This window comes from Lutra lutra, chromosome 11 (assembly GCF_902655055.1).
Source record: "Lutra lutra chromosome 11, mLutLut1.2, whole genome shotgun sequence".
NCBI lineage: Eukaryota > Metazoa > Chordata > Mammalia > Carnivora > Mustelidae > Lutra > Lutra lutra.
Window position 1 is genome coordinate 97,676,441 of NC_062288.1, and position 8,757 is coordinate 97,685,197.

The window sequence follows — 8,757 nt, forward strand, 5'->3', positions numbered from 1 at the left end:
GGCAGGCAGAGAGAGAAAGGAGAAAGCAGGCTCCCCGTGGAGCGGAGAGCCCGATGTGGGGCTCGATCCCAGGACCCTGGGACCATGACCTGAGCCAAAGGCAGGGGCTTTAGCCCACTGAGCCACCCAGGCGCCCCTGTCCTGCCCTTTTGAACTGGGAGTGGTAACAGTGATGGACACTCTAATGCATAAAGCTCCTGAGGGGAGTCTGTCAGCCCCACATTGCTAATTCAGACACTGCTGCACCTCACCAGGTTTATGTTGGAGCCAATTGTGGGGTATGTGTGAACTTTCTAGCAGCTGTTTCCCTCACAATTTAAACTAGGTGAGTACTTAGCTAGGAGTGCAAAGAATTTGGGACTTTTCATATCTCTGGTCCATGATTTTGTCAGAGGGAAGCATTCTTAGAATTAACATAAACTGAGATTGAAGTAGATATATCTATTTGTCAAGCACTAATCAATGCTTGAGAGCTCTAATGGATGTACAAACAGAGGGTGGATATACACAGGGGTGTCTAAAGGGACGAAAATAGAACTGATCTGACTTGTTAACTGACTTGTTAGAGAGTTTGGATCATGGATGGGACCTATGGATGCTGCAGTCTTCTCATCCTACATAGTATGACATATTTCATAATGTGATTCTGCCTTCCTGAAGCTGGGGGCTCAGGTACATTTCTGTTCTAAGGGTTCTCATATCTGAATTACATATTCACAAAGAGAGAAAGTGATATGGGGAGATGCAGAAAAAGATGATTAATATTTAGAAATTGTAATAATCAAGACAGTATGATACTGGCACAAAAACAGACACATAGATAAATGGAACAGAATAGAGAGCCCAGAAATGGACCTTCAACTCTATGGTCAACTAATCTTCAACAAAGAAGGAAGAAATAGCCCATGGATACTTCCCAACAAATAGTGTTGGGAAAATTGGACAGTCACATGCAGAAGAATGAAACTGACCTCTTTCTAATGTCATACACAAAAGTAAACTTGAAATGGATGAAAGACCTAAATGTGACACAGGAATCCATCAACATCCTAGAAAAAGAACACAGGCAGGAACTTCTTTGACCTTGGTTACAGCAATTTCTTGTTAGACACATTTCCAAACGCAAGGGAAACAAAAGCAAAAATGAACTACTGGGACTTCATCAGGATAAAAAGCTTTTGCATGGCAAAGGAAACAGTCAACAAAACTAAATGGGAGAAGATATTTGCAAATGACTTATCAGATAAAAGGCTAGTATCTAAAATCATAAAGAACTTATCAAACTCTATAACCACAGAGCAAATAATCCAGTCAAGAAATGGGCAGAAGACATGAACAGATGCTTCTCCAAAGAAGACATACAAATGGCTAACAGACACGTGAGAAAATGCTGAACATCACTCAATGTCAGGGAAATAAAAATCAAAGCCACAATGAGATCACCTCACACCAGTCAGAATGGCTAAAATTAACAACTCAGGAAACAACAGATGTGGGCAAGGATGTGGAGAAAGGAGAACCCTCTTACACTGTTGTTGGGAATGCAAACTGGTACAGCCACTCTGGAAAACAGTATGGAGGTTCCTCAAAAAGTTAAAAATAGGGCTACTCTACAACCCAGCAGTTGCACTACTAGGTATTTACCTGAAGGATACAAACATAGTGACTCAAAGGAGTTCATGTACCCTAATGTTTATAATAGCAATGTCCACAATAGACAAAATATGGAAAAAGCCCAGATGTCCATCAAGAAATGAATGGGTAGAGAAGAGGTGGTATAAATATATAATGGAATATTACTCAGCCATCAAAAAGAATGAAATCTTGCCTTGTACAACCATGTGGATGGAACTAGAGGGTATTATGCTAAGTGAAATAAGTCAGAGAAAGACAAATACCATTATGATTTCAGTTACATGTGGACCTTAAGAAACAAAACAAATGAACATGGGGGAAGGGAGAGGAAAAAAAAATAAGACAAAACAGAGGAGACAAACCACAAGAGACTCTTTCCCATGTTTTTTTTTTTTTATAAACATATATTTTTATCCCCAGGGGTACAGGTCTGTGAATCGCCAGGTTTACACACTTCACAGCACTCACCATAGCACGTACCCTCCCCAATATCCATAACCCCACCCCCTCTCCCAACCCCCCCTCCCCCCATCAACCCTCAGTTTGTTTTGTGAGATTAAGAGTCACTTATGGTTTCTCTCCCTCCCAATCCCATCTTGTTTCATTTATTCTTCTCCTACCCCCTCACCCCCCATGTTGCATCTCCTCTCCCTCATATCAGGGAGATCATATGATAGTTGTCTTTCTCTGATTGACTTATTTCGCTAAGCATGATACCCTCTAGTTCCATCCACGTTGTTGCAAATGGCAAGATTTCATTTCTTTTGATGGCTGCATAGTATTCCATTGTATATATATACCACATCTTCTTTATCCATTCGTCTGTTGATGGACATCTAGGTTCTTTCCATAGTTTGGCTATTGTAGACATTGCTGCTATAAACATTCGGGTGCACGTGCCCCTTCGGATCACTACGTTTGTATCTTTAGGGTAAATACCCAGCAGTGCAATTGCTGGGTCATAGGGTAGTTCTATTTTCAACATTTTGAGGAACCTCCATGCTGTTTTCCAGAGTGCTTGCACCAGCTTGCATTCCCACCAACAGTGTAGGAGGGTTCCCCTTTCTCTGCATCCTCGCCAGCATCTGTCATTTCCTGACTTGTTAATTTTAGCCATTCTGACACGTGTGAAGTGATATCTCATTGTGGTTTTGATTTGTATTTCCCTGATGCCGAGTGATATGGAGCACTTTTTCATGTGTCCGTTGGCCATCTGGATGTCTTCTTTGCAGAAATGTCTGTTCATGTCCTCTGCCCATTTCTTGATTGGATTATTTGTTCTTTGGGTGTTGAGTTTGATAAGCTCTTTATAGATTTTGGACACTAGCCCTTTATCTGATATGTCATTTGCAAATATCTTCTCCAATTCTGTCAGTTGTCTTTTGGTTTTGTTCACTGTTTCCTTTGCTGTGCAAAAGCTTTTGATCTTGATAAAATCCCAAAAGTTCATTTTTGCCCTTGCTTCCCTTGCCTTTGGTGATGTTCCTAGGAAGATGTTGCTGCGGCTGAGGTCGAAGAGGTTGCTGCCTGTGTTCTCCTCAAGGATTTTGATGGATTCCTTTCTCACATTGAGATCCTTCATCCATTTTGAGTCTATTTTCATGTGTGGTGTAAGGAAATGATCCAATTTCATTTTTCTGCATGTGGCTGTCCAATTTTCCCAACACCATTTATTGAAGAGGCTGTCTTTTTTCCATTGGACATTCTTTCCTGCTTTGTCGAAGATGAGTTGACCATAGAGTCGAGGGTCTATTTCTGGGCTCTCTATTCTGTTCCATTGATCTATGTGTCTGTTTTTGTGCCAGTACCATGCTGTCTTGATGATGACAGCTTTGTAATAGAGCTTGAAGTCCGGAATTGTGATGCCACCAACTTTGGCTTTCTTTTTCAATATTCCTTTGCCTATTCGAGGTCTTTTCTGGTTCCATATAAATTTTAGGATTATTTGTTCCATTTCTTTGAAAAAAATGGATGGTACTTTGATAGGAATTGCATTAAATGTGTAGATTGCTTTAGGTAGCATAGATATTTTCACAATATTTATTCTTCCAATCCAGGAGCATGGAACATTTTTCCATTTCTTTGTGTCTTCCTCAATTTCTTTCATGAGTACTTTATAGTTTTCTGTGTATAGATTCTTAGTCTCTTTGGTTAGGTTTATTCCTAGGTATCTTATAGTTTTGGGTGCAATTGTAAGTGGGATGGACTCCTTAATTTCTCTTTCTTCTGTCTTGTTGTTGGTGTAGAGAAATGCAACTGATTTCTGTGCATTGATTTTATATCCTGACACTTTACTGAATTCCTGTACAAGTTCTAGCAGTTTTGGAGTGGAGTCTTCTGGGTTTTCCACATATAGTATCATATCATCTGCGAAGAGTGATAGTTTGACTTCTTCTTTGCCGATTTGGATGCCTTTAATTTCCTTTTGTTGTCTGATTGCTGAGGCTAGGACTTCTAGTACTATGTTGAATAGCAGTGGTGATAACGGACATCCCTGCCATGTTCCTGACCTTAGCGGAAAAGCTTTCAGTTTTTCTCCATTGAGAATGATATTTGCGGTGGGTTTTTCATAGATGGCTTTGATAATATTGAGGTATGTGCCCTCTATCCCTACACTTTGAAGAGTTTTGATCAGGAAGGGATGCTGTACTTTGTCAAATGCTTTTTCAGCATCTATGGAGAGTATCATTTGGTTCTTGTTCTTTCTTTTATTAATGTGTTGTATCACATTGATTGATTTGCAGATGTTGAACCAACCTTGCAGCCCTGGAATAAATCCCACTTGGTTGTGGTGAATAATCCTTTTGATGTACTGTTGAATCCTACTGGCTAGTATTTTGGCGAGAATTTTTGCATCTGTGTTCATCAAGGATATTGGTCTGTAGTTCTCTTTTTTGATGGGATCCTTGTCTGGTTTTGGGATCAAGGTGATGCTGGCCTCATAAAATGAGTTTGGAAGTTTTCCTTCCATTTCTCTTTTTTGGAACAGTTTCAGGAGAATAGGAATTAGTTCTTCTTTAAATGTTTGGTAGAATTCCCCCGGGAAGCCGTCTGGCCCTGGGCTTTTGTTTGTTTGGAGATTTTTGATGATTGTTTCAATCTCCTTACTGGTTATGGGTCTGTTCAGGCTTTCTATTTCTTCCTGGTTCAGTTGTGGTAGTTTATATGTCTCTAAGAATGCATCCATTTCTTCCAGATTGTCAAATTTGTTGGCATAGAGTTGCTCATAGTATGTTCTTATAATTGTCTGTATTTCTTTGGTGTTCATTGTGATCTCTCCTCTTTCATTCATGATTTTATTTATTTGGGTCCTTTCTCTTTTCTTTTTGATAAGTCTGGCCAGGGGTTTATGAATCTTATTAATTCTTTCAAAGAACCAGCTCCTAGTTTCGTTGATTTGTTCTATTGTTTTTTTGGTTTCTATTTCATTGATTTCTGCTCTGATCTTTATGATTTCTCTTCTCCTGATGGGTTTAGGGTTTCTTTCTTGTTCTTTCTCCAGCTCCTTTAGGTGTAGGGTTAGGTTGTGTACCTGAGACCTTCCTTGTTTCTTGAGAAAGGCTTGTACCGCTATATCTTTTCCTCTCAGGACTGCCTTTGTTGTGTCCCACAGATGCTGAACCGTTGTGTTTTCATTATCATTTGTTTCCATAAATTTTTTCAATTCTTCTTTAATTTCCTGGTTGACCCATTCATTCTTTAGAAGGATGCTGTTTAGTCTCCATGTATTTGGGTTCTTTCCAAATTTCCTCTTGTGATTGAGTTCTAGCTTCAGAGCATTGTGGTCTGAAAATATGCAGGGAATGATCCCAATCTTTTGATACCGGTTGAGACTTGATTTAGGACCAAGAATGTGATCTATTCTGGAGAATGTTCCATGTGCACTAGAGAAGAATGTGTATTCTGTTGCTTTGGGATGAAATGTTCTGAATATATCTGTGATGTCCATCTGGTCCAGTGTGTCATTTAAGGCCTTGATTTCCTTGTTGATCTTTTGCTTGGATGATCTGTCCATTTCAGTAAGGGGAGTGTTAAAATCCCCTACTATTATTGTATTCTTGTCGATGTGTTTCTTTGATTTTGTTATTAATTGGTTTATATAGTTGGCTGCTCCCACGTTAGGGGCATAGATATTTAAAATTGTTAGATCTTCTTGTTGGACAGTTCCTTTGAGTATGATATAGTGTCCTTCCTCATCTCTTATTATAGTCTTTGGCTTAAAATCTAATTGATCTGCTATAAGGATTGCCACCCCTGCTTTCTTCTGATGTCCATTAGCATGGTAAATTCTTTTCCACCCCCTCACTTTAAACCTGGAGGTGTCTTCGGGTTTAAGATGAGTTTCTTGTAGGCAACATATAGATGGGTTTTGTTTTTTTATCCATTCTGATACCCTGTGTCTTTTGATTGGGGCATTTAGCCCATTAACATTCAGGGTAAGTATTGAGAGATATGAATTTAGTGCCATTGTATTGCCTGTAAGGTGACTGTTATTGTATATTGTCTCTGTTTCTTTCTGATCTACTACTTTTAGGGTCTCTCTTTGCTTAGAGGACCCCTTTCAATATTTCCTGTAGAGCTGGTTTGGTATTTGCAAATTCTTTCAGTTTTTGTTTGTCCTGGAAGCTTTTAATCTCTCCTTCTATTTTCAATGATAGCCTAGCTGGATATAGTATTCTTGGCTGCATGTTTTTCTCATTTAGTACTCTGAATATATCATGCCAGCTCTTTCTGGCCTGCCAGGTCTCTGTGGATAAGTCTGCTGCCAATCTAATATTTTTACCATTGTACGTTACAGACTTCTTTTCCCGGGCTGCTTTCAGGATCTTTTCTTTGTCACTAAGACTTGTAAATTTTACTATTAGGTGACGGGGTGTGGACCTATTCTTATTGATTTTGAGGGGGGTTCTCTGAACCTCCTGGATTTTGATGCTTGTTCCCTTTGCCATACTGGGGAAATTCTCTCCAATAATTCTCTCCAATATACCTTCTGCTCCCCTCTCTGTTTCCTCTTCTTCTGGAATCCCAATTATTCTAATGTTGTTTCGTCTTATGGTGTCACTTATCTCTCGAATTCTCCCCTCGTGGTCCAGTAGCTGTTTGTCCCTCTTTTGCTCAGCTTCTTTATTCTCTGTCATTTGGTCTTCTATATCGCTAATTCTTTCTTCTGCCTCATTTAACCCAGCAGTGAGAGCCTCCATTTTTTATTGCACCTCATTAATAGCTTTTTTGATTTCAACTTGGTTCGATTTTAGTTCTTTTATTTCTCCAGAAAGGGCTTTTATATCTCCCGAGAGGGTTGCTTTAATATCTTCCATGCCTTTTTCGAGCCCGGCTAGAACCTTGAGAATCGTCATTCTGAACTCTAGATCTGACATATTACCAATGTCTGTATTGATTAGGTCCCTAGCCTTTGGTACTGCTTCTTGTTCTTTTTTTTTGTTTAGAATTTTTCCGCCTTGTCATTTTGTCCAGATAAGAGTATATGAAGGAGCAAGTAAAATACTAAAAGGGTGGCAACAACCCCAGGAAAATATGCTTTAGCCAAATCAGAAGAGATCCCAAATTGTGAGGGGGGAGAAAGGGGATAAAAAGGGGTTCAGAAAGAAAAAAGAAAAAAAAAGAAACTATTAAAAAAAGAAAGCCGATAAAGAAAAAATATAAAAAGAGGAAAAATATATATATATATTAGATAAACTATTTTAAAAATGTTAAAAAAGAAAACGGTAAAAGTTAAAAAAATTTAGCAGAAGAAGAGAAAAAGAAAAAAAAATTGAAAAAGAAAAAAAAAATTAAATTAACTGCAAGGCTAAAAAATCATGGGGAGAAAGCCATGAGTTCCGTGCTTTGCTTTCTTCTCCTCTGGAATTCTGCCGCTCTCCTTGGTATTGAAACTGCACTCCTTGGTAGGTGAACTTGGTCCTGGCTGGGTTTCTCATTGATCTTCTGGGGGAGGGGCCCACAAGAGACTCTTAACTATAGGCAACCAACAGGGTTGCTGGAAGAGAGATGGGTGAGTGGATGGGGTAACTATAACTGGTTAATGAGCATGAGGGAGGGCACTTGATGTAATGAGCACTGTTATATGTAATTGATGAATCAATAAATTCTACCTCTGAAAATAATAATATAGTGTATGTTAACTGAATTGAATTTAAATAAAAAAAAAAGAAACTGAAGATACTCAGGAGTACTTCTTCGCCATATTTGGGGAACACCTAGGGGACAAACCCAGATTTGTAAAATGATAGGTATTAATATTATTGAACATGTAGTAGGAGTCTATTAAATTTCCAAAAAAGATGAATTGTTAGTAAACATGAAGTCTCTTTTCTCAATTTTCCTGAAGAGTTTGTATACCAAGTATTTTGATTTTCCTTTCAGTGTTAGGAAATGTAGGATGAGTAAGTGGATTGTTGAAAGTTCTACAATACTCAGAATGTGAACTGGGGCTAGACTTGAGGTTTCCTAGCTCTCATTTTTGGGGTTAGTTCCTCTAGATTGGGCTATAGGGTTTTCATTGTGGAAAGAATATAGATGAAGGGAATTATACTGCTGTAGTCTCATTGCTGGGGACAAGTCATACAAAGAAGCTGAGCATTTATTGAATGAAATCATGATAAATTATGTCATCAAGGTGATTTGAGGATTTCATATATCGGAGAAACTGAGCCTCAATATTTGGCGATTATATGAAACACCAGGCACCAAATCCAGATGGAAAGTAGCAAACTGGTTGCTTTCCTTTTTTCTTTTTTATGATTTTATTTATTTATTTGACAGAGAGAGAGAGATCACAAGTAGGCCGATAGGCAGGCAGAGGGAGGCAGGGAAGCAGGCTCCTTCCTGAGCTAAAAGCCTGATGCGGGGCTTGATCCCAGGATCCTGAGACCATGACCTGAGCCAAAGGCAGAGGCGTAAAGCACTGAGCCACCCAGGTGCCCTTTGATTGCTTTCTGAGGATATAAAACCATTAAAATATAAAACATTAGGTTGGTGCAAATATTTCTGCCCATGATGGATATATTAAGTATATACAACTAAGTGTTTGGCCACAGCTCAGAAGAATCATCCTATAAATTTAAGAGCCATTTATATTGATAGTAAAGTGTGTGAAGTTAT